We start from the raw sequence: 27,527 nt of genomic DNA, 5'->3' as shown, positions 1-27,527 counted from the left end.
GAAGGAAAAAAAATATTTATTTTGATTAACCTTTAACTGAAATTAAACATTCCATTCAATTTTAAATGTAGTGATTAGGCCACAGAATCATTAGCTATATCTGTGACTTTGTCATTGCTAGACAACACACTATGATTTGCAAGTACCTTAACACATCATTTATGTTCATCACTACCTATAAACTATAGCAGTCATTAGGACAACTGCCTGTCTTGTTATTTAATGTAACAAAGAAATACGTATATTACTATATCACTAATTTAAAAAATAGGGACATTATTGGTTTCATGTGTAATCTTATTGTAAACATTTAAAAACATAATACTGAGAAGAGGTCTATGGCTCCCAAATGGTAAAGGATCCCTTTGCAAAGCTGCCATTGTTTCCTCAGGCTCTGTTTCCAGGAACATGTCCAAGGTTTAAGTATGTCACTGCTGTGGCCAGATGACAGCAGAGACTGAGTTGTGCTAACATTATCAACGTGTAACTGCTCCCCTCCCCACCTCTCTCTTCCTAAGCTTCTGGAAGCTGTGAACTGTTTCTTATTCACTGATATTTCCCAAGCACATTTTATAACATTTGACACAGAGGAGGCACTTAGTAAATAATGAACAAATGATAGCTTTAAGAGGAAATAATTTTTTTTTTGCTTCATTTGAATGAAGCTCATTTTTAAAATCATCTTTTAAGATTTAATAAAATCTGGTATCCACATTCTAAGTCATTTATTGCATTGTAAAAGATATTTACAAGGCATTAGAAATGTTTATAGGAACTGATAGTAACCAGTTTATTGTCCAACAGCTCAGTTTATCAGGCCACCCTTGTCTCTCATAACTGATTTATTTCAAAACATGGTTATAATTAAACAAAGAGAACTGGAATTCTCCAGAAGCAAATAAATATAGCTGCAGAGAGATAGGAGAATTAGATTAAGAAGATTAGCATGTGTATTGGGAGTGTGGAATGTGTTTGTGTGTCTCTGTGTAAAAAGACCCAACCTGGTGAGTCTTAGGGCTGTAAGTTGCCTTAGAGATTATTTTTCAATTTAATTTAACAAGTATTGAAACTGGAGCACAAAGAGGTTAAATGACCAGTGACCTCCTAATTGCTAAATCCAATAAACCCTTCTCAGGCCTTATCTTATTTGACCACACTATTGCATTTTATGTTGTTTACCTTTTCTTTTTTCTCAAAGCTTGGGTATAGGCTATTTCTGCCACTCAGAATTCCCTCCTCCCTGGGCTCCTTTCTATCCCTGTCCTATCCTCTCCGAGGAGAGCTCACTTTTAAGCACTTCTGCTCTCTGCCTACAGCTTCGTTGTAATTGAGTATTTCTCAGTGCTTTTTCATTGTTGCTAACCTAATTTTTGTTTTTAGATATTTTCCTCCTTAATTTTGCTTATTCTTTCCCTTGTCAGATCTTCTGGTGGAATTTTAATATCACAAATGTAGTGCCTGTTTATGTACTATGGCCTTTTGGGGGAAGGGGACCACTACAATAACTAAGACTTTTTTGAACAAATTTTGCCTTAGTAAAAAACCCAAACATCACTAGATTTCCCCATCCTGTAGACTCAAAGGTTATAAAGGATTCAAATCTCTATGCATTTTGCTAAGAGAATATTCCAGTCTTTTCTGTGGGATTTGCTCCCACCCTAGTTCCTCAGGGGATTTACTTCTTTTTATGAAATTATTTTTTTTCTGTCTTTTTTCTACCTATAGGAGAGCTAGGAACACAGGCACTACCCTGAAGATGAGATAGAATAAAGCTTTCCTTCATTTTGCCCTTGGTCATGAAGGTCAAGCCTGGCAAAGGGCTGCTGGTGAGTAGGTGAATCTCAGAACCCTCTGTGGCTCTCACAGCTGCTTGGTGGGATGAGGATGATAGTGGTTAAGGCTGCTCTTGTTTTTGGTGGTAGTAGGTGCCTGTGTTTGCTGGCCCTGGCTTAGATATTTGGTAGAGTGTCTGCTTAGCCAAGTGGGTTCTGCAGCACCATTTGTGGCGATGTAACTTCTTCAGTTCTCATCTCACACAGGCTGTGTTCTCTAGGCACAGTCAAGTTACCAGGTCAATTTAGTATTTTTTTGTACCCTAGTACCTCACTGGTTTTTAGGCTTGGATCATGTTGTTACATCTTCTTGAAATGCCCTTTCTTCTTCTTTTCAACTCTCAGTTGCAATATCAGGTTTTTTTTTTTTTTTTTCATGAAGCTTCTCAGATGCCCCTTCAGAATCTTCAAGTAATCCCTCGTGTGGTGTTTGCTCGTAGGTGTTCTGGATTCCTAGAGTTTTTATACACAGACTATTTATTTGTCTGTATATACCATTGTACTATAAGCTCCTTGAAGACACAAGACCCAAAGGTCTGTCAGATTTAGGATGAAAAATATGAGATATCCAGTTAAATTTGATTTTAAGATAAGCAACAGATAATTTTTATTCTACCTTGTAATTGAATATGAGTTATACATACTTGAATATTTGAATATTGGGCAACTTTTCGTAAAAATTCTTCATTTTTTAATATGTCATTAAAAGCTTATCTGATTCTCTAGTATTTTATTTGACAATCTTTAGGACATGCTGTGTATTGTGTTCTTAGAGCTCACCACATTTCTGCTCATCCAAGAGGCACTCCATAAATATTTAGAGGAATTTACTATAGATTCTGGTGACATAGCAGCAGTGACAAAAAACACAAACAAGAACAGAAAACAAAGAAAGTCTTTGTATTTTTGGAGATTTTATTAAAAAGGATGAACATAGATAATAAATAAGTAAAATACATAGTATGTCAATATTGATAAGAGCTAAGGAAGAAAATAAAACAAAAAAGGTAACATATCAAACATGAAACCATTTTTTCTCTCTATGAACTTGATCTTTGTTTAGTTGTTTTCATCTCAGCTGACAGCAAGTCCGTTTTTCCATTTGCTTGGATCAAAATCCTGGAAGTCACCCTTTTTTTCTCTTATCTAATATGTTAGGAAATATTATTTTTCCTACCTTCAGAATACATCCGGAATCTGACCACTTGTCACTTCCTCCACTAATACATCCTTGGTTCAAGCCACCATGATCCCTGACTGGATTATGGCAATAGTGTTAAGATGGAGTCCTTTTTTCTGCCCTTGTCCTTCTTTATCCACTTTCAATACAGCAACTGGAACAAATCTTTTAAAATAGAACTCAGATCATGTCATTCCTTTCTTCAAAATGTTCCAATGACTCCTCCCTTTTCTCATTCTAAAAGTCAAGTCCCTTAAAATGGTTTTCATTGTTCTTCATGATCTGGTACCGCCTTCCCATTCCCTCTCCTTCCCCCACTTTTCCCTCTCTGACCAAATCTCCAATGACTTTTTTCTTTTGGGGTAACTGATTATCTTGGTTTGCCCTGGGTCCTAAGTTTGGCACTGAAAATCATACATCTCAGGAAAATCCTGAGTCCCAGGTAAAGTTGGACTATTGCTACCCTGCACACTTATTTAGCTATACACGCCTTTTTAATGTTCCTTAGGTCAGACACACTCCAGCCTTTGGCCTTTGGCCTTTGGCCTTTGGACTTGTTCTCCATGTTTAGAATGCACTTTCCTCTCAGGTGCATGGCAGATGTCATACTCACTGAAGTTTGCCCTGAATATCCTATTTTAAATTACAACTCTCTTCTCATTGCCTCTGAACAGTGATAATAACACTCCTAAACTTGATGCAGTTTTTTTCTAATATACTTTCAATATGCTATATAATTAATGCTTTTATGATTATTGCTTGCTTCTCTCTGCTAGAATGTAAGCCCCACAAATCCATGAATCTTTGTTTTATTTGCTCTTTTTTCCTGAGCACCAAAATATCTGGCTCAATGGTGTTGAATTAATATTTGGAGAATTGGAGTTGCAGGTTGTTGTGGGTGGAGGAAATTGTAATGATAGATAATGCTTAGGGAAGAAGGTGACATTTTAAAGGCCTTCTGTGTAAACCTAGGGTAGGAAACATCCAGATAGTGGGGTAAGTGCAAATGTTATTTACCTGGCATGTTCTGAGAGAGCAAGGAGACAGTAAGGCAGGAGCTGAGTGAACAAGAGGTGGATGGTAGGAGGTGAAGTAGGAGATGGAATGGTAGTTCAGATCCCCTACAGGCCAAGTCATAACAATTATTTGGCTTTTATTGTGAGTGAAATGAGAAGGCAGTTAAACAATTTTGTTGAGATTGGTGATATGGTTTGATTAAACTTTAATAGTTCAACCTGGTGACAATGTTGACAGCATACTATATGAACCAAGGGCAGAAGCAGGGAATCTAGTCATGAAACTCTGAAATAAAGAAACATATGCTGTTGGTTTCGATAAGAAGAGTAACGGGGGAAGTAGTTAGAAATAACCAGAGCCTAGATAAATTATGTGTTAAAATCAACAGGAAATGCTGATAATCTTCATGTAGAAATGAGAAAAAAGTCAGAAATAAGTTCTAGTTTTTTAGGTTAAACTTCAAGTATAGCACACACAGAAAAAGTTCCCAGATCACAAATATACAGATTGGTGAATTTTTCACAAAGCAAAAACACTAATGAAACCACCCCCGCAGCAAGACACAGAGCAGAATCAGTTCCCAGGAGGCCCTGACTGTGCTGCCTTTCACTGGTGAGCCTCTTCCCAGAAGTAGCCATCACCACTGGCTCTTCCTACTATGCCCACTTACCCTGTATTCTCTCTGATATGTCATGTTTTCATTATCACTAAGTTCAAAATATTTTTAATTTTCATTGTGATTTGTTTTCATCTTTGACTAACTTCTCAATATTTGGGGGACGTTCTAGTTATCATTTTGTTTTCTTAGAGAATCTTTAAACAAATTTATTTTATCTATTAACCTTTCACTATGTATTTTTTAAATTTGTTCTAATTGATTATACATTAGAATGTATTTTGACATATTATACATATATGGAATATAACTTCTCGTTCTTTTGGTTGTATATGATGTAGAATTACATTGGTCATATAATTATATATGCATATAGATAAGTAATGTCAGATTCATTCTGCTATCTTTCCTATTCTCATTCCCCTTCCCTTCCTAACATTCCCCTCATTCTAATCCAAAGTACTTCTAGTATTCCCTAACATCCACCCTCCCTATTGTGAAATTAGCATCTGCATATCAGAGAAAACATTCAGTCTTTTTCTTTCTGGGATTGGCTTATTTCACCTAGCATGATACTCTCTAGTTCCACCCATTTACTGGCAAATGCCATAATTTTTTTTAATGGCTGAGTAATATTCACTGTGTGTGTGTGTGTGTGTGTGTGTGTGTGTACATATACATATATGCCACATTTTCTTTATCTATTCATCTGTTGAATGGCATCTAGATGGTTCCATAGTTTAGCTATTGTGAATTAAGCTGCTATAAACATTGATGTGGCTTTGTCACTGTAGTATGCTGATTTTGAGTCATTTGGGTATAAACAGAGGAGGGGGACAACTGGGTCAAATGGTGGATACATTACAAGTTTTCTGAGGAATCTCCGTACTGCTTTCCATAGTGGTTGCACCACTAGTTTTCATTTTGTTACTGATTTTTTGCTGAATTGACTGGGGTCAGAGAACATATTAATGGCTTCAATATTTTGAAATTTTGGGAGATTGGGGACTTATTTTATGGCTCAGCTTATGGTTAGTTTTGGTAAATGTCTCATGTTGCCTTATTAGATACAGAATTTTCTATGTATCTGTAAGTTTATTAATTATATCCTTTAGTCTGCTTGATTAATAATGATTGAGGAAATGTGTTAAAATTTCCCACTATCAATGTAGATTTAATTCTTTGTGCTTTTAGTTCTGTCAATTTTTGCTTTACATTTTTAAAGTTATAGTGAATTTCTGGTATACTAACTTTTAAACATCATTATGAAATGTCCTTTATGTTTTATAAGTGTTTACATTTCTTTTCTTCCATTCTTTAAATATCATCTTTCTATGTCTTTATAGTTAAGTTGGGCAACCTGGTTGAATTGTTACTTTTTCATCTAGTTGAACAAATTTTGACTTTCCACTGAAGCGTGTAGTCCACTTACATTTAATATAGTTATTGATGTCATTTGAAATTATATTTACTGAATATTAATATTTATTTAATAGAGTCTAATATAAATTAGTAATTTTATCTTTTCTCAGACAATGCTAGGATATGTGCACACATTAAATCCTCTTATGCCCTTTGATTGTTTGTATTATTGTTGTCATACCTTTTAATTATACATATATTTATTTATTTTTTAAAAATTTTAAATACGTTGATGGACCTTTCTTTTATTCATTTATTTATATGCAGTGCTGAGAATTGAACCCAGTGCCTCATACATGCTAGGCAAGTGCTCTACCACTGAGACACAACCCCAGCCCCTATACATGTATTTTAAATTCCATAAAATATTATTGTTTCTTTATATCCAATTTATACCTATATTCATATATACCTTTCTATAGATCTTAATTCCTTCCTGCATTTCTGTCTTTCCTTCTGGGGTTCCTTTCCTCCTTTCTAAGAACTGCCTTTATGTTTATTTTAGTATGAATTTGATGACAACAATATCTTTTTTTTTAAATGCCTTTATATTTGAAGGATATTTTCACTGGAGATAAAGTGCACAGTTGTCAACAATTTCTTTCAGCACTTTTAAGATGCCATTCTGTTTTTTTTTTTCTTTCTGGCTTCTATGATTTCTGTTGAGAACTTAGGTGGAGCTCCTTTATACTCTCTTATCTGGCTGTTGTAATGGTTCATACTTAGTCATTTGGAAATTTTACTATAACATGACTAGTAACATTTATCCTGTTTTGGGATGAAGCTCTTTCAACTATTTTGGAAAATTCTCAGATGTTATATCTTCATACATACATGGCTCTTCCTCCATTTCCTTTCTAGTTTGCTTCTGGGGCTCCAGGTACACTTGCATTAGGTTTTCTCCATCTTCCAAATGTCTCTTGTACTCTTTTCTACATTTTGTTCTTTTTTATTCTTTGTGCTTTGGTCTGTGTATTTTTACTACACTATCTTACAGTACTAATCCTTTTCTTATGTTTAATCTGTTATTAAATTAATTTGTTAAATTCTTTAACACACATGCACACACACACACACACACACACACACACATATATATATATATGTTCTAAAATTTACACTTTTTAAGAAAGATTCCATCTCTCTCATGAAACTATCTTGTCATCTATTTGAACACATTACTCCACACTTGATAATTCCATTATTGGGATCATCTGTGGTCCCATTCCTATTGTGATTTTCTCTTTTTGTCCTTTTTCTTGGTATGTCTGACTTTTATAAATTGAATGCCAGGCATTTGTACACAAAATTATAGAGGCTTTTAGATGATCTTGTAGAGATAAAAGAGAGGCTATCTTCTTGTAGAGGTTTCACTTTGTACAATGGAAGGCAGCCAGAATGGGGCCAAGAAACTCAATCTAACCTGTGAATGAGTGAAGTAGGCTAGTTTTCAGAATTCATAAGGTTTTAGGGTCCTTCGCTTGGTTCAACTTGCATTTCTATTCATAAATTCTTTAATTTATAACTCAGAGAAAATAATAATATTTTCCACTCAGGATGGTTAAGAAGATTAAGTGACTTAATATATAAAATGTTCTTATGTTCATACCTGACCCATAGTAAGTAGTCAATAGTGTTTGCTAGTGTAGCTATTAATTTTTGCCTGCTTAGACAAAAAGTCAAGACCAAAATCTTGTCCTTCCATTCCTGAATGTAGCAAATTTTAACTAGAGTGACCACTGATGGAATTCAATATATGGATAAAGATTAGACATTGGAGGAGGATAGAATCAGGAAGTAGGGTGAAATTATGAGATTTAGAAACTCTTGGTCTTATTGATAATAGAGTCAAAGAGGTAATGCATGCACCTTGGTGCTGGTCTATGATTATCCTAGATAATTTCTTACATGTAATTCAGTCAACTTCCAAGCTACTAGGTGGAGTTTAAGAGTGCAAATCTTCCACTAGGGAAAGGGTCTGAGGATCAATCAGTTTCTTCCTTGTGGGCACTGGGATGGCTTGGTAAGCAAGGCTCAAGAATTGGGAGTGAATAGCCTCTAGCACTGTTTATCGCAGGTTTTGTTTTTGCTTCCTTTTAGAGTGGTGCATTCTTGATCTATGCTTCAGAAAAGACGCCCTATCAATCCAAGAATCAGACATAATTTCATTAGAGAAGTTCTGAACTAATATTCGTTCTTATTCTTATGAGAATCATTCTAGTAGGACCATTTTGATCGGATTCAAGGTACATGATTATGCCACCGACACTGTACATGAAGCAATTTGTGTTTTGACTGGTGATAAATTGATAATCACCTCCTCTGCTAAGCCAGTCCACAGAGAGGCAGTTAATATTGTGAAAGTTCAATAAAGTCGGCTGTCAATGCGATAGATATTGCAGGTGAACTCCTTGATCTCTCATTGTAATCCTTTGAATCTCTGTTATCCATCACTCTATAATACATTTGTTTAGCAGGGAAATAGGCTTCTAAAATCTCACCATCAAAGTAAGCCTCAACAATAACATTTCTAAATCTGACACAGAAGTCTCAAAAACACTGCCAGAACACTATTTAGCTATCAAATTTAGTGAGGTGATGTAAATTTACAGAAGGTTGGCAAGAGATTGAAAAGTGCTCTTCTTTGTTTTCTTGGACAATAAAAAAGTTTTAGAAGCACATTCTGCTCCACTCCCCTTTCTAATCAGGCATTTAAGTAGTGGGTTTTGAGACTAAGCTCCCTCCTTTTTAGGTCAAAATGGAGACTTAAAAAGTTTATGAGATTTTTGTTATTGATAAATCTTAAATGGTGCAAAGTGGAATAACAATTAGATCATAGAAGGTACAATTTTATTTTCACAAATGGAAGCAAAAGGGCTGTGTGGGTATAGCCTAGTTATAGAGAGCTTGTCTAAAATACCTAAGGCTCTGGGTTCAATCCCCGCTGCTGCAAAAATGAAAGCACACAACATTGATAGACTTTTTTTTTTAAATTTATTTATTTGTTTGTTTATTTGTTTATTTATTTATTTATCGTAAACTTGGTTTCATTGTCAAAATGAGTTATCACCTTGGTAATTTCTACAAAGACCAAACTCAAGAGTAAAGCCAGTCATGGATTCAGTTAGCATTTCCAGGGTGTCACCCTTTATGAAGAAGACATTTGCTCTTTCCCTGGCATATTTTGAATTTATATGAACATTCTAATGAATGATCTTATTGTGTGTGGTTCAATCTCCTGAGGGAAGAGTTTTCTTCTATTTAATCTCAGGAAATAGGATCAGCTCTGCCAAGGTATTATAGAGCCTTAGGAAACACTTCCTGTATTTAAATTAAGAGCTGAGAAGTTGCTTAAAGGGGTCTTACTAATTAGAATTTCAGTGAAGCAAGCTTGGGAAGATTTCAGACTGTATCTGAATCCTCTTCTCTTCTACTCCTGGTGGGAATTTTGAAGGGATTTTGCATAGTTCCCCTAGGCGGTCAATTACAGACCTTCTTTTTCCCAGTAATTTTTGAATTCATTATTCTCAAATATCAAAATGCATAAAGGAAAATATATTCTTTAAGCTATGGTAAAAAGACACAGTGATTCAACCAAAGGTTTTGTACAATTTAGAAAAAATTTTAGTTTTCCTCATCTTTATTCAGAATTGCCTTGGGAGAAGTATGAAATCAAGACCTTCTGAGGAATTACTACTTTTCATGACAGTAAGCTCCTTGAGGGCAAGGACATGGGGGTTACATCCTAACTTTTCTCAGAGAACCAGTCACAGTATTTTTGTACAAAATATATGTTCAATAAATGTGTGATTAAATTTACTGATGTATAATTTCTCAAAAAATTACTTCTCAGGTACCCCAGAATATTCTGATAACTCCGAAAAAAATGAGTCATTACAGGATGTGTTTTAAGGACCCTTTAGGTTATTTTATTTTCAATTTATTTTTCATACCAATAGGACTTTTCTTCTGTCAGGAAGATGATGTTAAGGAACAGAACATTTGCTTTGATTTTTGACCCTACCCTAATTTAATAAAACTGCTGGGAAGCAGGGGAGCTAAGAATAATATTTCAAACAATTTTTTATATGGTTCATTATTATTTCCAAAAAATTGTATCTAACATTGTAATTAAAGAAAATTTTCATAGACATACTGTTAGTATTGAATAATATTTTTAATCTTAGTATTAAACAGTAGGTTGGAATGTTCAGAAGAGCCATAGTAATAACAATTAACATTTGTTAAATTCTTAAACACGCTATATATTTTTTTTTTTCACTACAAAGAACTCATTTGATCTTTTCAAGCAATGTTGAATTTGACACCATGAGTGACATTTTATATATGGAGTAGTCAAGGCTCAAAGTTTTCATTTGGGTAAATTATACTTTAGACAGTACTAATGTGAACAATCTATTTTTTTTTGCATTTGTCTCCTGCCTAACTTCCCTCCCCTCTTTTTAGTATGATAAAGTATACCTAACATAAAGCTTGTCATTTAAAAAAATTTAAGTACACAATTCAGTAGAATTAAGTATTCTCCCGTCACTGGGGTACCATCAGCAGCACCATAGAGCCATTTTCATCCTCCCATGCTGAAACCATATCACCATATGCCTATCCTACCATAAGTCTCAGTACTCTTCCTTCACAGTCTCTGTTTTCTGTTTTTCTGCTTTCACCATCCTAATTTCTGTTTCTATGAATTTGACCACTCTGTGTACCAGGTGAATTATGTTGTTAATTGCTGGGAATATTGTCTTCCAGAACTGGATCACATTTTCCATTTTTTAACCCAATAATTTGCTTCTTTAAAGGTGACCTTTTAGGCCCAGCATAATTTCTTTCAGTCCTAGGTATGTATGCCTAAGTTAATTTTCAAAGTCCCAGATTTTAGATTTTTTTAATAGCATTTTATCAGATTTTTCCAAGAACTTGCTGGAAAATTTTGTGCCCTATCCATCTTCTATTTCCAACCCACACATAGTACTCTGTTCCAGGACTTCTTTGGTCATTGGATTCTGATGAATTTGAAGAACTTACCAAGGTACTTCATGTTATTAAATGCTCCCAGTGAGTCTTCATGTTTTATGTGAAATTCCATTAATTTGTAACTCAGTGTCATTGTGGTCAGACTAGCCGAGTCCACAGGGCAGCCAGAGGAATTTTCAGCAAGAAGGAAGCTAGAACACTCAGAAAAGAACATATAACCAATATTGTTATTTGCTACCTAGAAGATGTGCTTAAAGAGATTTAAAGTCATTTCAAACCCTTTTCATATAAAAAAGCTGACAGATAAATTTACTGGATTTGGAAAAGAAATATGGCTTCTTCAGTCATGAACATGTAGTGACAAGGTATGACCAGATAAGCAGGAGAGCAGAGGAAATCAGTTCTCTTGCTTGTTATTGTGTAGACCTGATGTATGGTGAGCTTCCCATGAATACTCGTTGAGTGAATCAACAAAACTGTTGTTAAGGAAGATTTTGCAAGACACCATACAAAAATATCAGAAACAGCCTCTCAAAAGAATTTCAACTCTGAATTTACTTGGGCACTTCAAGGGGCAATGGAGACAATTAGTAACCAAATGCTTGTTCTCTCAAAGATTCCCTGTGTCCTTTTAATAATATACTTTATAATATAAAAAAAGCAGATGAAAACTTTTTTGTTTATGTACCCCCTATTCTCAATAATACACCATGTGAGGACAATGGGATAATGTTAGCTGAGTAGTTTTGATTTCTTATCTTTAAAGAAATGGGGTTTTAACAGGTGAGTCTTGAAATCTATTTGAGTTATAATTTTGGATTTTCCCCTTTCTTTCTCCTCTATTCTTGTAATCCATTCCCACTAACTAGGTTTTATATGTGATTTTAAAGTAAGTTGCAAAAAGGAATATAGAAAGAAAACAAGGCAGTCTAGTGAAGTATGAAGGGGCAGTTGAAGAAAGACTGAATCCCTGACCCCTTATTTTGAAGAGTTTAACAGTATAAAGAATGGATTCTCCAACAAGACAGACAGCATTGCTTTTCCTTTGTACAGTGAGATAGGAGATAATGGTCTTGGACAGGTCTCTGAGGGTCTCATCTCTGGAAATCTCTGGGCAGGAGGACCTGCTTCAGCTGCTTCCTGTTCCCCACTCTGACCCTGGTACCTCACAAAGTAGCCACCCACTGCTCCCTTTTTCGTCCTTTAGAAAGAGGTCAACAGGCTTTCATAACCCCTCAGCTAATATTTGTCTTTATTTCTATAGGTCAAGCAAGGATTTAATTCTGTTCTAGAAATAACCTTATTTTGGTACAAGCAGCTGTTGAGTTAGTATGGTGGTGAAGAAGGGTTATAAAGTTTATTTTCTTATATTTTCATGTTATAAAAGCAACCTACAGTATAATTATTCCATATATCAGTTCTAAAGTTAATAAAGTTAGTCTTTCTGAGTTTGGGGGCATTATTTTTCAGTGAGTTCTGGAACATGTGGAAAAACTAATGTAAGATCTGGAAAGTAATTCTTTTAAAGATTAAGAATAGCACCTTGTTATATCTTAGGAACTTTGTGGATTAAAAATATATTTAAAAATTCACTTAAAATATAAATTAGCTTTAATCTTCTGGTGAGTTGGGAAAATCACACCTTCAATAATAATTATCTTTACTTGCAAACTAGATATGATTGAATACTACTTGGGGTAACATCATAAAAATTATAACTGGGGATCCAAATAAGTGCTCAGGTAACTAACTCAGGGGTTGGCTTGTAGATGGTGTTCAATAACTATTGAATGAATAAAACTGAAGAAACTGCTGAGTGTTTTTAATGAGGTTTTTGATGCTAGCTGGATAAGACATGGCAAAAGCAAAAGTTACTTCGTAGAGAAAACCATGGCATAGAGGACACTTGGAATTGACATGTGTTGAACTAAGGGTCATAGATCAGTTCAGACTCTGGTACAAACCTTGTGTCTGTGGACAAGTCATTTTACCTTTGTGAATATCAGTTTCCTTTCTGTAAAACGAACAGGTTGTTAGTAGCTTTAAACTGTGGTTTTCTTGTTTCAAACTCAGTCTGAAGAAGAAATTCAGTATGCACAATAGGTAAAGGAAGAATGATCCTGGTGGGTTGAATCTGGAGAGAGGTGGGCAGTCTGAATTCCTGCATTCTCTGCCACCCCTCAGTCCCCACGGCACAGTTTGAAAGTGACTGGACTTAATGATCTGTTAGGTTCCTCTCCAGCTGTGACATTCAAGGGCAGTGTTAATAATCAGTGCTACAAGGAGCTATCTGGAGGCCAGTGGAGGGTACTTGAGGACACATTTTGAGAAGTACTTCTTTAGAGTGTCATCTTCTCCCCTCAAACCTGCTCTGGCTCCTGTACTCTCCAACCCAGCAGATGATGCCACAATCTATGTTGTCTCTTATGCCTGAAACCTGGGAATTATACAAAACTCCTCCTTTATAATTCAAATCCAAAAAGTCACCAACTCTTCTCAGCTTAGACCTCTGAATATTTCTTAACTTCTCAGCTTAAATTTATTCTTCTCCAGCTCCATTTCCATCAGCAGAACTCAGGCCCTTCTTTTTCTCTTGGACAATCACACAAATTCCTGGATCTGTCTTCTGACCTTCAGTTACTTCTCCACATGGTCACTCCATTGCATAGTGTCTTTTAATTGTTCTTCATGGCTTAGACAAATCTAGTGTCCCTAGGAGGGCCAAGAAGGCTTTCCGTAGCCACTTTTCTTATCCACTTCTCCAGCCTCTCCATCTGTCATGGGCCATCTTCTAATATATGCTCTGGTAAAAATTAAGCTGCTTGTAATTCTTTGAATATATAGTTTTTTGGCTGAGTAAACCTTATTCAAAATGCCTGAGACCAGAAGTGTTTCAGATTTTGGAGTTTTTAAATTTTTTTTGATTTTGGAATATTTGTATAGACTTTCCATATTTTGAAATATCCAAAATTCAACATGTTTTAAAGTCTGGAACTTTTTGAGTATCTTGTTGGTGCTCAAAAGGTTTCTGATTCAAGGGCACTTTGGATTCTGGATTTTTGTATTTAGGAGGCTCAATCTGTACTTTGTAGTTTGATGCCTTTTCCCTTTGGGTCATAATGGTTTTCCTCCATAATTCCCCCTCTCCTTCTTTACTGTAGCTATTTTTTTAATTTTTAAGACTCAGTACAAGAATCATCCTTATAGAAATTCTTTGATGACCCCAGGCTGAGCCAAGGGCTGTCTCTCTTAGGATTGCACATTGCTACCACATTATATTGAAATTATCCTTTGCATCTATCACCTACACTAAATTGTAACTCATTGGATACCAAATTTTATTTCTTTCATTCCTCTTACTCCCTAGTGCTAGGTACCCACTGGCTCTCAGTAAGTGGCTCATCATGGGATTCTCTGTCTTAACACATCATTGATTCAGTTTCACATGAGATCAGTCAAGAGATCAAAGTAGCCTTGAGGGCAAGTGAAAAGTGAAGTAGAACACTTTCAGAATTTAAAAATCACTTTTGCACATAAAATAGTATTTATTCTATTCTAGTATTTATTATAAAAGTATTTACGTTTTAAAAATATGATTTTCTTTTCCTCTTAACAAACAGCATCATTTAAGAAAAGTCAAAATACACAAGTGAGGGACATTGCATAAATGCACTGAAGTAAACCTGTGGGTCTTTTGAGTAAATCCCAGTTGTTCTTTTGTCCTAACAAGGGCCTCATGGAGGGTGAATGCCTGCTGTGCCCCCAATGCTGGGCACACTTGAAACCCTCAGTCAATAAAGCAATCTTCTTGGTGTCATTCCCCTTCTTCTTGCCTGGTGCCAGTAATACCTGTAGCCTACATGGTACTTTGTGTATGGGGGAAGGCAACCCATCTGGGTGATCCTGCCCCAGGACTACAGAGCTTGGCAAGAAGACTGTGCCCTCGTGAAAAGAAAAAGTTGACTGTTTTCTGGGCAGACAACATCCAAGGGAGTGAAGTTGAATTTGAGCCACTCTGCCAGGCACCTTAGTGAAGTATACAAACTTACACAGACTAATGTAAACAAAGAGCCACATGTTTCTTCCTTGCCCCAAAAGTGTAATATGTGGCTGTCAACAAAACAGGAGAAGGAATGGTCATAGTTTCTTTGAAGAGCTTTTGGTGCTTTTAAGTAAGCCTAGCTTGCCATTCTAATACGGCCAGACAGTGCAATGCTTTGGTGCTTTCTGACCTCTGACCTGGAGAAATCCCTTCTTTGTCACTTTGTATAGCTCATTTTGCTAAGTGACAAAGCTGAATCTATCACAACATGAGCTAAACAAAATGGTGATCGCCTGCTCATAAGCGTAGTGCCTCTTTCTGTTGACGCGTTCTGTGGTTAGCATTATTCATGAGCAGTTAATTATTGGTCTTCATGCATAAAATGAATATCATATTTGAGACAGATGTTTGTTTCATATATATTTTTTTCAAAACTCTAGCTACTGAAATTGGCTGAAATTACTATCACAAATCACTGCATTTGTACATTTGGGGTCTTGTTCTGGCCCCTGAGCTGTAGGAACAGTGCACTGTTGTGGTCATATACATGCACATTGAACATACTTTTTCTGTTTTTTGACAGGATGGATGGAGTTACTTGAACTACTGTGCTCAGGTTGAAACAACTGCTGAGTTCCACCAGGGGCTGCTGTTGAACTTCTAAAAAAGATCATATTTTGGAGGAGAAGGTGGGGGAGTGGTGGATGGGGAGGGAGGAATTGGAATGGGGGAAGAGGAATGGAAAAAAAAATCTTGGATGAAAACCTGACATTTCTGTCTGAGGTGAAGCATGCTTTGCTGATACCACACATGGAATGTTTCGGAAGTGTCAGTAATAAATACTTCTATCAGAAATCTTCATATTCTATATCTCTACTTATCATACCCCAAGGAGAGTCATACAAAGACATAGCTGTCAGGGTCTAATTTTGGATCTGAAAACTATGGCGGTTGTCAGGCATCTTTTCCCACGTGTGATATTTATCTTCTCTCGAAAACAAACTGAGTGCAGGGTGTTTAATTAATTTCCAAGTGTCTCCCATGGTAATTTTCCCTCTAATATATTAATACGATGATTTAAACCTTCATGCAGAGGCAGACTTTTGGTTGAAAATCACTAAAGGCTTAGGTGGTGTTTAGTGTTATCAATAAGCTACACGTTCGTTGGTTTACAAGGAATCAATAAAGTTGCCCTTTCCTCATTTTTATTTTTAGAGGCATCAATGGGATTTTATCTCTTTTAAGTATATTAAGGAAATCATGGGTGAGCTGATTTTCTTATTTTTCTTCTTGGAGGCAGTTTTTAGGCTGTTTGTCTTATTGCTTGTATGGAAGACTTACTGTAAGAAAAGTTCTTGATTTGGGAGGAGTGAATTTTTTTTTTCTTTAAGTATTCCTCTTCAGAAAAACTTGAGTTTTTAGTTTTATTTTTATAAAGACGCTATAAATAGACCACCAAAGCAACTGGGGGAGACAGCAAGTGAACTCACCCTCTCTGTCAAGATTTCTTTCAATAGAAAATATGGAATAAAAAGCATAACATAATAAAAATTGTAAGGGTAGTAGTAAGTTGGAGTTATAATGTACATTTCTTGAATAGCAGATTTTAAAAACAAATGGACATGTGTTAATTAGGGAGATTTAGCCATCTCACAATGTGTGTGTGTGTGTGTGTGTGTGTGTGTATATATATATATATATATATAATGTTGTTTTGGACATTACAAATATTACATATATATACATTACATATATACATATGATATTACCTGACAATTAAAAAAATAAATAAGTCTGAGCAGGGAACAAGAACCTGAATGACAATGATGTTTTCCACAATAAGAAGTCACATTTGGTTTAGTTTTTAAAATTTATTTACTTTTATATTTGGCAATGCTTATGTCTTTGTTTAATATTATTATACTCTCAGCTAAAAGGTTGCCTCAAATTTCATAAAGATTTTTTTTTCTGCATTCACCTTTAAGATATTTGATTACTGGGGTGATAGGGCAGTCCTTGAAATATTTATCTTTCTCTGAAAGAGACATTAAAACATCACTGGAACATCATGGAAAGAAATGGTAAATTCCTAGAATCTTAGGCTCTTAATTATTAGCACTTAAAGATTATATTTCGTAGATATAGGAATCTCCTTCACACAGGTCTGGAGATTACATATGTCATTTTCTTTTCTGTATGAGGATTTCTTTCTTTTTTCTCCAACCCTCAACATCTGTCATTCAAATTTTTTCCTAGATCCATTAGGAAAATTTAATAACCAAATATCTATCTAGTGACAAACGAATTTTTAAAGTTCAGCTGCTCTGTGTTAGTCATTTGTATTTCCCCCTGTCCTGCCTGTTGTATGTAAGCACCACAAAAATCAACCTTTTAAACATAGATTGTTTCTGACAGCTTTTATTTTATGTGATTTCCAGGGGTTGGTATAAAAATGCTTCTTAATTGAAATAGTTCTCCTTTTTTGTTTTTTATTTTATTGTCCTTTACTTCTTGACATCTTGTACATTAAATCAGAGGCTGTTTTAGAGACATGAAATGACAGCTTCTTCAGAGCCCGATTCTGGATCCTGATAGATCTGCACTTCTCAAAGCCGGCAAGTTGCTCTCACCAGCCTGGGAGAAGCCTCCTGCTTGATGGGCGCGTCACCTAGAAACACAACATAAACTGCAGGTTAATCACCGAGGACCGGCTTGTGTCAATTCCGCGCCGCCCTGCGTCCTATGCACAAGGAATAAAGCCAAGAACTATTTTTTTTTCTTTGCTATTTAATTTAACAGAATCTGGGCTCAACTTTAGTTTAAAATTATATTTCCTCTCGGCCAGGATAGAAAGGCCACTCGTACAATTCAGTAGTGCGTTGTGAAGAAAAATCAAAGCATCCTCATGGAATATTTCCCCCATTGTATCTTCCCCTGATGAGAGAACACAGAAAGCGAAGGCGGTGAGACACAGGCGTGCACAGACAACCCATTTGTTACACTGAGATTCTGAGGGGAATGCTATTTGTGTTGCTCTGATGTTTTGGAGTTAGAAAAGGGTTATTTGGGAAAAAAAATGTATTTATATCAGTCAGTAGAAATAAAAATGAGACAGGATGCAAAAATATGATAGCACAGTAATGAACAGCGCAACAGATCAGACCCGTCCTCGTTAGAGGTAGAAAGCAAACATTTTATAATGGGAACGGTAACAAGATGAGTATTCTACATTTGTTTTTCAGTTCTACCTAACTCTTTGTAACTTTACAATGTAAGATTCAGAAATTGGAGCCAATTACCATAATATGTGGTGGTTTGGTGGGAGCATGTTCTACATCAGACAGTTAAAAGGTTTTATTGCTATTAGGAGCATGTTAATGCCCTTGATAATGTCTCTACTTGCTTTGTAATGTCTCTTGTTGAAGTATAGAATTCTTTTATCTTCTTATTACATTATGCAAAAACTTGAATTGAAAAGATATTTGCAGGAACATTTAAAGTAGTGCATCAATCAGCTTCAAAGAAGAGAAAATGTTCTCAGAATAGCTTATAAAAGGATAACTGTCAGTTTTATTTTGGATGAACAAAGGCGGCAACGTAAAAAGCACTTTATTGTAAAAGCATACTGTGCAATTCAATAAATATGCCATATAAATATAAAAGAGAAGAAAGTTCATAATTATCTTATGACTTAAATGTAATTTAAGTAATACTTTTAAAATGCATCTAGTGGTGAAGTACTCTTTTTTTTCTACCAGGTACCGAGTTCTAGCCTCCAAGTCCCCATTAGGTGATAACTTAACTCTCTCTCTGATAACGTAAGGATTTGAATGGATCAGTCGTGGTCCTGTTTTTAATATATCTTAGAAAGGTACAGAATGGAGTATATATGGAAAGCATTAGCAAAAATTTTAACAACCACTTAATAGGTACAAGCTTTTCAAAATGATTTGTTCTTATCTGCACAATACTCAATTGTTTCTCATTCAGTCAGAGCTGCTGTAAGACAATTTTGAATTCGAATGTAACTGTATTGTGACTTGAGATAGCATTTCCAAGTGTTTTATGTTTGTTAGGAAAATCCATTAGCAGGATAATTTCTGGACTTTAAAAATCAGGGTGCTTTGTTACTTTTATATAAGGACACTTACAATATATTTTCTTGCCTTAGAAAGATGTTTTTTAAACTGTAAATGCTAACTATATAACCTTATTTTTCAAATATGTTTCCTAGGTTATAAACTTTAACCTGACAAATGCTGCAGAAATGAGTCTTTTTGATGTTTTAAAAATTGAATATGCGAATTATCTATTTAAAGGAAATATTCAGATCCAACACAAGGAAACATAATGTAAATTTTCAGAATAGAAAGAAAACATCTATTGAACTGCATTTAGGCATGAACAGGTAGCTCCCTGAATGTGGAAGCCACTGGGTAAATATTTGTTGATTAAGTTTAGAATAGAAAAAGAAAAATATCCTATTCAGTTAAAATCTGTCTTTTGTTTTGTGACCTGAGAAAGAGATGCTAGTCCCTTACTAAATATGGGAATATATTTTTTTTCCCTCCCAGACTCAGGTATTTTCAAGATTCAAAAATTTATTTTGAAATCAAATCACCGGGCTAATTCTCTCTTTCATACCACTGAGACTTATAAAATTATCTTAATGCTGTAACATTTCTAAGGAAAAAAACTTCATTTGTTTTAAAACTACAAATATGGCACCTTGGAATATGGAATTCATAACTTTATTTGGGGCATCATTTTGTTGGTATCTTATTTCTCATGGCTATTGTACATGATGCCCAATTCATTAATTTTCTCCTCATTTCTGTGGGTCACCTGCAGATTCTTTGTAGGAGCAGTACCCAATTGCTACTCTCTGAGATACCCCATCTTCTCATTGCTCCTTTCTCTTGGCCTGCTTGGGAACACTCTCATTTTGAAAGTACAAGGAAGATTATCTCATAAAAGAAATTTAATAACAACAGAACTTCTGAGATTTCAAAAACGTAGAATTCTTAAGTTATTGAACTATGGGAAAAGCTATAATTTATAACCAGCAAGTTAGTATGTTGTACACATCTGTGTACTGTTTCAGAAAATAAAGGTTGTTACCATAGCAACTGCCACATAATATGGAACATACGTTATTTGTGAGATGCCAGGCTTCGTGTTAAAAAAAGAAGAAGAAGAAAAGAAGAAGAAGAAGAAGAAGAAGAAGAAGAAGAAGAAGAAGAAGAAGAAGAAGAAGAAGAAGAAGAAGAAACCAAAACAAAACAGAAAAAAAAACCCCTCCCTCCTTGTAGCTGCTCCCTGATGTTTCAAGGATTTCTATCTTTTCTTTAGTATCATAAAGGATTTTCTTCTTCAGTGTCCTGCTATTTTAAATATTTTTTCTTATTCCCATTTCCTCAGACTTTCAGAGTTTTTAAGTGAAATTGATAAGTTTGCATAGTACTGCTATGATCTGATGACCTCTGCCAAGATGTTTTTTCATTTAGCCTTATTTGGTTAATTTTTAAGGAATTGTAGCTAATATTTTAGATTTGGCAACATGGATATGGTAAGGACACATCTAATTACTGTGAATACAACAGGTAAATGTACCTGATAACATTCATTTGTTGGCTATTTGAGGATTTTACAATTTTGCATTGTATGACCATTTTGGTATTTTAACACTTTTTTTTTAAAATAGCAATATCATTTAGAAAGTATGGATATATTCAGTATATGCCATTTCACCCTTGAAAATGTGTATGCCATATTTAATTTCATTTGATCATTGTTTACATGGTATTCAAATGTCTTATGATGTCAAAAAATTTAACTCCTTAAAGAGAGTAGATAGATTTCCAGTCTTTCTTGGCAACTGGTATACCAAACAATAAATTGACAAATAATTCTGATGTGTCAATTTTAATGAACTTCTGTTATTTGCATAGGTAGTAAAATGAATCAATAAAAGGAAGAAGGTAATGGAAAATACCATAGGAGCCACTCAACATGGTGGGGACAAGGGATCAGAACATCCCGCGGTTTAAAGTAAGAGTGTAGAAGCAGCTTGGCAGTGGAACAACAGTTCTGACTCTTGTTGGGTCCACTTTGTGTGGCAGAGATTTTTGAAATGCAGACACATTTGATGTAACAGAATTTTTCATGCATGGTGACTTGGTAGTCCAGATTCAACATATAATTTCTGTCCTTGACATATTTTATTGGGTTAGATGTTTCCTGGGAAGCAGCATCTGTGTTTTCCTTTGCATGGACAGGATACTGGGTACTGGTTCTTAGAGAAAACTACCTCTGTGTCTTCAGAACTGTTCTGTGTCATAAAAATGTAATCTATATTAATCCTAAAAACAAAACACTTCTGATTAAGACTGGCAGAATGAAAAATACTCCTCCTTTCTTAAAAATAATAATCAATAAACATTTATTAAATATCCACCATGTGCCAGGCACAGTTTTGAGGATATAAAGATGGATAAGAGAGTTTCTCTGTGTCCAGGGAAGTTATAATCAGGTATGGAAGCACATCTCTTGCTCATATAGTGATTGTATCCTATCACCTGGTTTTCCATAGGCCTCAACAGTCAACAACAAAAATAACAGTAATCATAGCCAACATTTATGAAACCCTTTTCTTTTTTTTTTCCTCATGGTGCTGGGGATTGAACCCAGGGCCTTGTGCATGTGAGGCCAGCAATCTACCAACTGAGCTGTATCCCTAGCCCCAGAACACTTGTTTTGATGGGTACCTCATATACCTTTTGCAATTTAATCCACACAACAATGCTATGAGGCTTTACTGACAAGAAAGTCAGTCTTGAAGAGCTCAAGTAACTTGTCTAATATTACATAGGGGATTGATAGTCTCATGCTTGCTACACCTAAAATAATACATCTTGACTACTTATCCCATCCATGCTGCAACTTTCTTCATTCTCAGCACCTTCATCTCCTACTGGGCTCAGCAACAGCTGCCTAATTGTCTTCTCAGCTCTACTTTGTCCCCATAGTCTATCTCTTCAAAGTTCCTAGAGTGGCCTTGTAAAAACATAGGTCATGTGTCTTTCCTGCTCAGAACCCTTCCAGTGGCTTCTCATTACACTTAGAATACAGTGCTTATTATATATAGAGAATATATAGATTATACAGCTTAAAAGGCCCTGCAGAGTTGCCATCTCCAGTAGCAGAGTTGTTGTCTCCAGTAGCCCTTAAACTTCAGTGCTTGTTGCTCTCATCTAAGCTACTTCACTATGCTTTAGACCAGGGATCAACACACCTTTTTTTTTTTTTAAAGGGAAAGACTGTAAATATTTTTGGCTTGGCAAGCCATACAGTCATTATTGCAACTATTGAACTCTACTATTAGAGCAGAAAAGCAGCCACAGGTATTGAATTAACAAATGCAAGAGGTTGTGTCCCAATAAAACCTCCTTTACATAAATAGGCCGCAGGTGGATTTGTTCTGCAGGTTTGCACTCCTTGTTTTTAGACTTACTATCCTTGCTTTTGTTCCTTTGAGGCCCCCAACGTTGGTTTGGATGCCATATTTAAGTGGTCCTATTCTACTCCATCTCTATGCATCATCTCCTGTTTTATTGTTTTCATAGCTCTAAGGGCAAAAGCTAACTTGCTTACTCTCTGTGTCCCCTACTGTAAGGCAAGCTCTGTGTGAGGAGCACTCTTTCATCTTGCTCACTGTACTATTTCTACCAACCAGGGCAGACACTATGCACAGAGCAGATGCTCAGTATACAGTTGCATCTAAATAGAATACAAGCCCTGTCTGAAACCATAGCTTGTGCTTTTAGAGATTTCTCAAATCCCCTTCTGTAAAAGTGAGGTCATACCAGCATTTCTTTGAGGGCATTACCACATTGGACTCACAAAGTCCCACCGTGGTGTAGTTCTTGTTGACTCAGGTTTTTTTTCCCATGGGCATGTGAGTAAGGCTGATATCTTACCTGATGCTGGTCACTGTGTATTGTCCCTCTTACACTATCTGTCACTGCCATTGCTGACACTGCTACCAAGTCTACTGGGTGTCAACACTTCCTTTAGGATCCTCTGTCATTTCTAATCTAGGTTCTGCACTCAGTGGACACCTTAGACGTCTTGTAACACCACTTCTGGGAACCGCATAGCCCATTTGGCATGGCCATTGCTTCTGCTGGGCACTACAGAGCCACTGCTAAGAGTCACTCCAAACACCATTGTCAAGCACCCAAACTTTCTGCTGGGATTGTCATTGTCTTTAGTCTCTCCTGATGTCGCCACTTCAAAGAACCAAGCTGCCTCCGGTCAATGTGGAGTGGGGAAGAAAACATTCTCCTGAGTTTTTTCTCAATATAGTGGTTCTGACTTAGTACTGCGTGTGTCCCTACATTGTTGAGTTTTCATCAATCAATCTTCACTTGCCATCATCTCTCTTCCTAAGTATGACAGCTGAACTTAAATGGTATTTATTGTGTGTCTGGCACCACTGGGAGAACTTTATGTATATTAACTTCTCACAACAGACCCATGAGGCAAGAATATCAGTATCTTCATCTCCAGTGGGGCCAGAGAGGTTAACTGATTCACTTAAGGCCAACAGTAAGTGACAGACTTGACTGCAATTCAAGCTACTGGTTGTGTGGTTCATACAAGTCTATAAAAACCTAGGCATGTGTCCTTGGGCAAAGCTGGAGGTAGATGCAAGGGGTTGATGCCCCACTATACTCCTGATGTCTCTCCTGGCTCTCATTACACAGTTACCTCCCTCAGTACCCCATGTGCAGTGCTTCATTGATTCATAACCACTGGTTTGCTAGATGTATGTGATTATGTGTGACCTTAGGTTTTAGTTAGGACAGTTCTCTCCATACCCTTCCCAGAGGAAGGTACTCAGATAGATGCTTGAACTGTATAACACAATGAAACTCAGGAAGGAAGTGAAATTTGGATTGCATTCTGCAAGATGCACATGGTTTTGCCAGTTGGGTACTTTGGAAAAGGACACAAACAGACCAAGAGTCCACTATAAACTGCATGTCATACAAGACAGGCAACTGGCCAAGGCATGTGAGAGCTAAGGCTGAGAAAGGAGGATGGGCAGGATCTTGAAGAGCCTTAATATGTGGCAAAGAGTTTGAACTTGATTTTGTGGCAAAGAGAGGGCTGGAGAGGTGGGGGAACTAGCAACAGCTTTAGCACATTAGAGCTAGACATAGAAGAATGCTCTAATATTCCTTTTTTAAAATGAAAGTTTTCAATCTTTGGTTCAAAGCATACTTGATGTCTGCTTTGCCAGTGCATACTCTGTAGACTAACCTCTTGGAATATTAATCAGAACAAGATGCCACCTTCATGGTTCTAATGTGAATTAGTTATTTACAATGCCTCTTCCAAAACAGTTCCCTTTTCTTCACTCATGATAAAGTTTCCCTGCTCCCACCCCTGCTCTGGCAGAAATGAAGGTGATTCCTTCAAATTGGTCTAATGGAGCAGCCCCAAGAAGTTCTAGAACTGCTGCTCTAGAGGATCCTACCCAGGCAGATGATGTCATACCTGATTGTCTTGAGTAACTATCCAGGTTAACTAGACTTTCGGGATCCTATGATAAATCTACCAGCCACCACCCAGCTGTGAGAAATGAAACCAATCCTTAGTCTAGGAAGTCACCTGCCAAGCATGGTCATCGCTAACGACTCTCCAGTTTTCATGTAAACTTAATTAAGCTGTTATTTACATTTCACTTGACTTACTCTCATGACTCCCTTCTAACTTGAAGACTAATGAAGTTCTTGTGACATCACAATGCTCCAACTGAAGTATGTCTTTCCTTTGGGAATTAAATACTGGTTTCAAATTAATGAGTCTCTTTTACCCGAACTACTTTGGAATGTTACCAGCTCTGTCTGATTTTAGACTTATCTGATGCTTGTCAGAACAGAGGTCTTAGTTCTTTGGAAAGTTTATATATAACTATGGAGGGAGAGCTAATCTCGTCAATCTGTTTCAGTGTGTCTGGTCATTCCACCTGCTTCCCCGGTCTGCCCAGGGAGTGTGAGATTGGGAACAATTCCCAAGGCAGAACAGTGGTGTCCTACTCCCCAAAGAAGAGTGGCATGTAATTTAATGAGCCTTTTGAGGAATTATGAAGAAATGCATAAAGAAACATTCACCACTTTTATAACTTGTTCCCTGTTTTCCCAGGGTCAATCTGGGTACATGATTTTTTTCCCCCTATGATTTTCTAAGTTTTAAAACAGGATCCTTTTTCTCAAAGTCTTCAATGATTGCTATATATAAACCAGATAAAAATGGAACTTTTGTGGTCAACGGGGGTTGTGAATCCTGAAGAGTTTTTACCTGATGTTCCTTTTCCTAACCCTACCATGCTCTTACCCCCCCCCCCCGCCACCCCACAGCTTTAGGGAATTTGATATTAAATTTCCTGCTCCATGCCATCCATTAATTCTGACATAAGCTTTAAAAGTCATAGCTTATAAGAACAAAGATACAAAGAAACATTTAAAGATTGGTCAATTTTGCCTAAATAGTGAATTGCTCTAGACTTCCCCTAATTACCACTGGAAATGTCCTGACCTCAGGATAGTATAAAAAACATCAAAATACGGTGGCTCTCAAAAGCATCCTGTTTGAGGGGCTTCTTTATCTCTTTCCATTTCTTCAACTCCCCAAATCATTCTTGGAATGTGTTACTCTTTCCTCAAGAGGGAAAAAGGATCCTTTTGCATTAGCATTCATTATTGCTTGATTTTAAATGGTACTGAGAGCTGTCTATCCCAGGACTGCAAGTAAACAATAGCTGACTCACAACCACTTTTAGCCTAATTCTAACCTTTAAGGAGAATCAGGAATATAAATATTTGAAGTAACCCACACATTTAAAACTCATAAGAGAAAATAAGAAACATTATGTAATAAAGAAATATCAGAAAGCAGACTTCTGTGTAATTATGTTCAGCTCAGTTGATCAAAGATGGGTGGAAGAGGAAAGAAAGAAATGTGAGGGACAGTTTGCCAATTCATGCACCCTTGTTTGTTTCTACTTGCAGTATCTCTCATTTGTGAGGACCCTCACTGGATGGTCAGCATCCCTTCATTCATACCCTGACACCACCTGCTGAGCCACTAGAACAACCTGCATCTCTATAATGTGGCTGAGGCTCTCCTTAAACCCCGGGCCATGGGAGGTTTGCTTAGAGAAGTCCTCATCTTCCAGAGAGTACCCACTCTAAATCCATCTCTGCATTCAAGGAATGTTCCTGTGCTGTGGTGCTTTTACTCTTTTCAAGAAATGTTTTCTATGAATCAAGGAGAAAAATTAAAAATTAAAAATATTTGACTCTATCTTGGGTTTTAATTATTTTTTCAACAGTTTTTGAGAAGTACTTTTTCCCTTATGAACTTGGCCCTGATAGAGAAATGACTATTTAGGACATTGTTTCCTAAGCTTTAGACATTCACACACCTCTTTCATAACCCTTGCATACCATCTGTGGTGCTTTTCCCAATATTTTTCTTTAAATCAACTTAAAATGGGAAAGCCTCATCATAAGTCATAAAAGCACAAGTGTGCTATATTTTTTAAAAAATAAACAGATAATAATTAAAATATTGGGGAATGTGGCAACTAAAATTATCTCACCAGTGGTAAATGTTCCACTGTTTGGGAAACTAATTTTAAAACATGGTCCTCTTCTGGTTTATGACTTTGAATACAAACTTAGGGTTGCATGACTATTATTCAGTATATATCCAAGAGGAAAAAATGGGAAAGAAGTAGCCTGGGAGGTTGAAAGGAACTTATACAGGCCGTAGGATAAAGTTTATTAAAAAGTAGATTTTTTTCCAATATAAATTACATGTATATGTATTTATCATATATGTATTTTATATTTATATATTATTGACATATTATCTATCTATCTATCTACCTATATTATATTTATATCTGGTTTTGTGCAATGAATTATTATTTGTTATCCTAAGTCTATTGTCCAAAAGACGACAATCCATGAGGCATTATATAGGTAGTTTTCACATTAGTTTCAGCAAATAATCATTCTAGATAGCATTTCCTGAAGGTGTGGTGATCCTCTCATTTCCCTATATTTATTATTTCTTAAATAAACAAGGCTTCTGTGATAAAAAAGATCACATTACATAATAATACTCTCAATCAACTGAGCACCTTTGTGGTTTCTCAGGAAAAAGATAAATAAGATTATATTATTACTTTATGGATTTCTGTTTGCCATAGAATTTCCTTTTCAGATTCCAGAATAAATAGAACAAAGGATCAGTTTTTATAATTCATTTCTTTTCTCTAAGAGTATCTTCTGGTATCTCATTATTTGGAGATAGCTCTGCAAAGAAGGATTAAGAAAACAGAAAGGC

General features: G+C 36.0%; 1 long non-coding RNA gene across 2 annotated transcripts; it reads left to right on the top strand.

Moving 5' to 3' along the window:
• Positions 1-1,717: 1,717 nt before the first annotated feature.
• On the top strand, positions 1,718-26,389 carry LOC308656367. Of its 2 annotated transcripts, none has more exons than XR_014023709.1 (3): positions 1,718-1,826; positions 15,688-15,793; positions 26,183-26,389. It is a non-coding gene; the product is annotated as an uncharacterized lncRNA (long non-coding RNA). The 2 variants fall into 2 exon arrangements; XR_014023710.1 differs by lacking the exon at positions 26,183-26,389 and adding an exon at positions 17,640-19,075.
• The last annotated feature ends 1,138 nt before the right edge of the window (positions 26,390-27,527 follow it).

The sequence above is a fragment of the Spermophilus citellus genome, assembly GCF_964194105.1.
Source record: "Spermophilus citellus genome assembly, chromosome: 9".
NCBI classification, from domain to species: Eukaryota; Metazoa; Chordata; class Mammalia; order Rodentia; family Sciuridae; genus Spermophilus; species Spermophilus citellus.
This window is presented reverse-complemented; position numbering and strand designations above follow the sequence as displayed.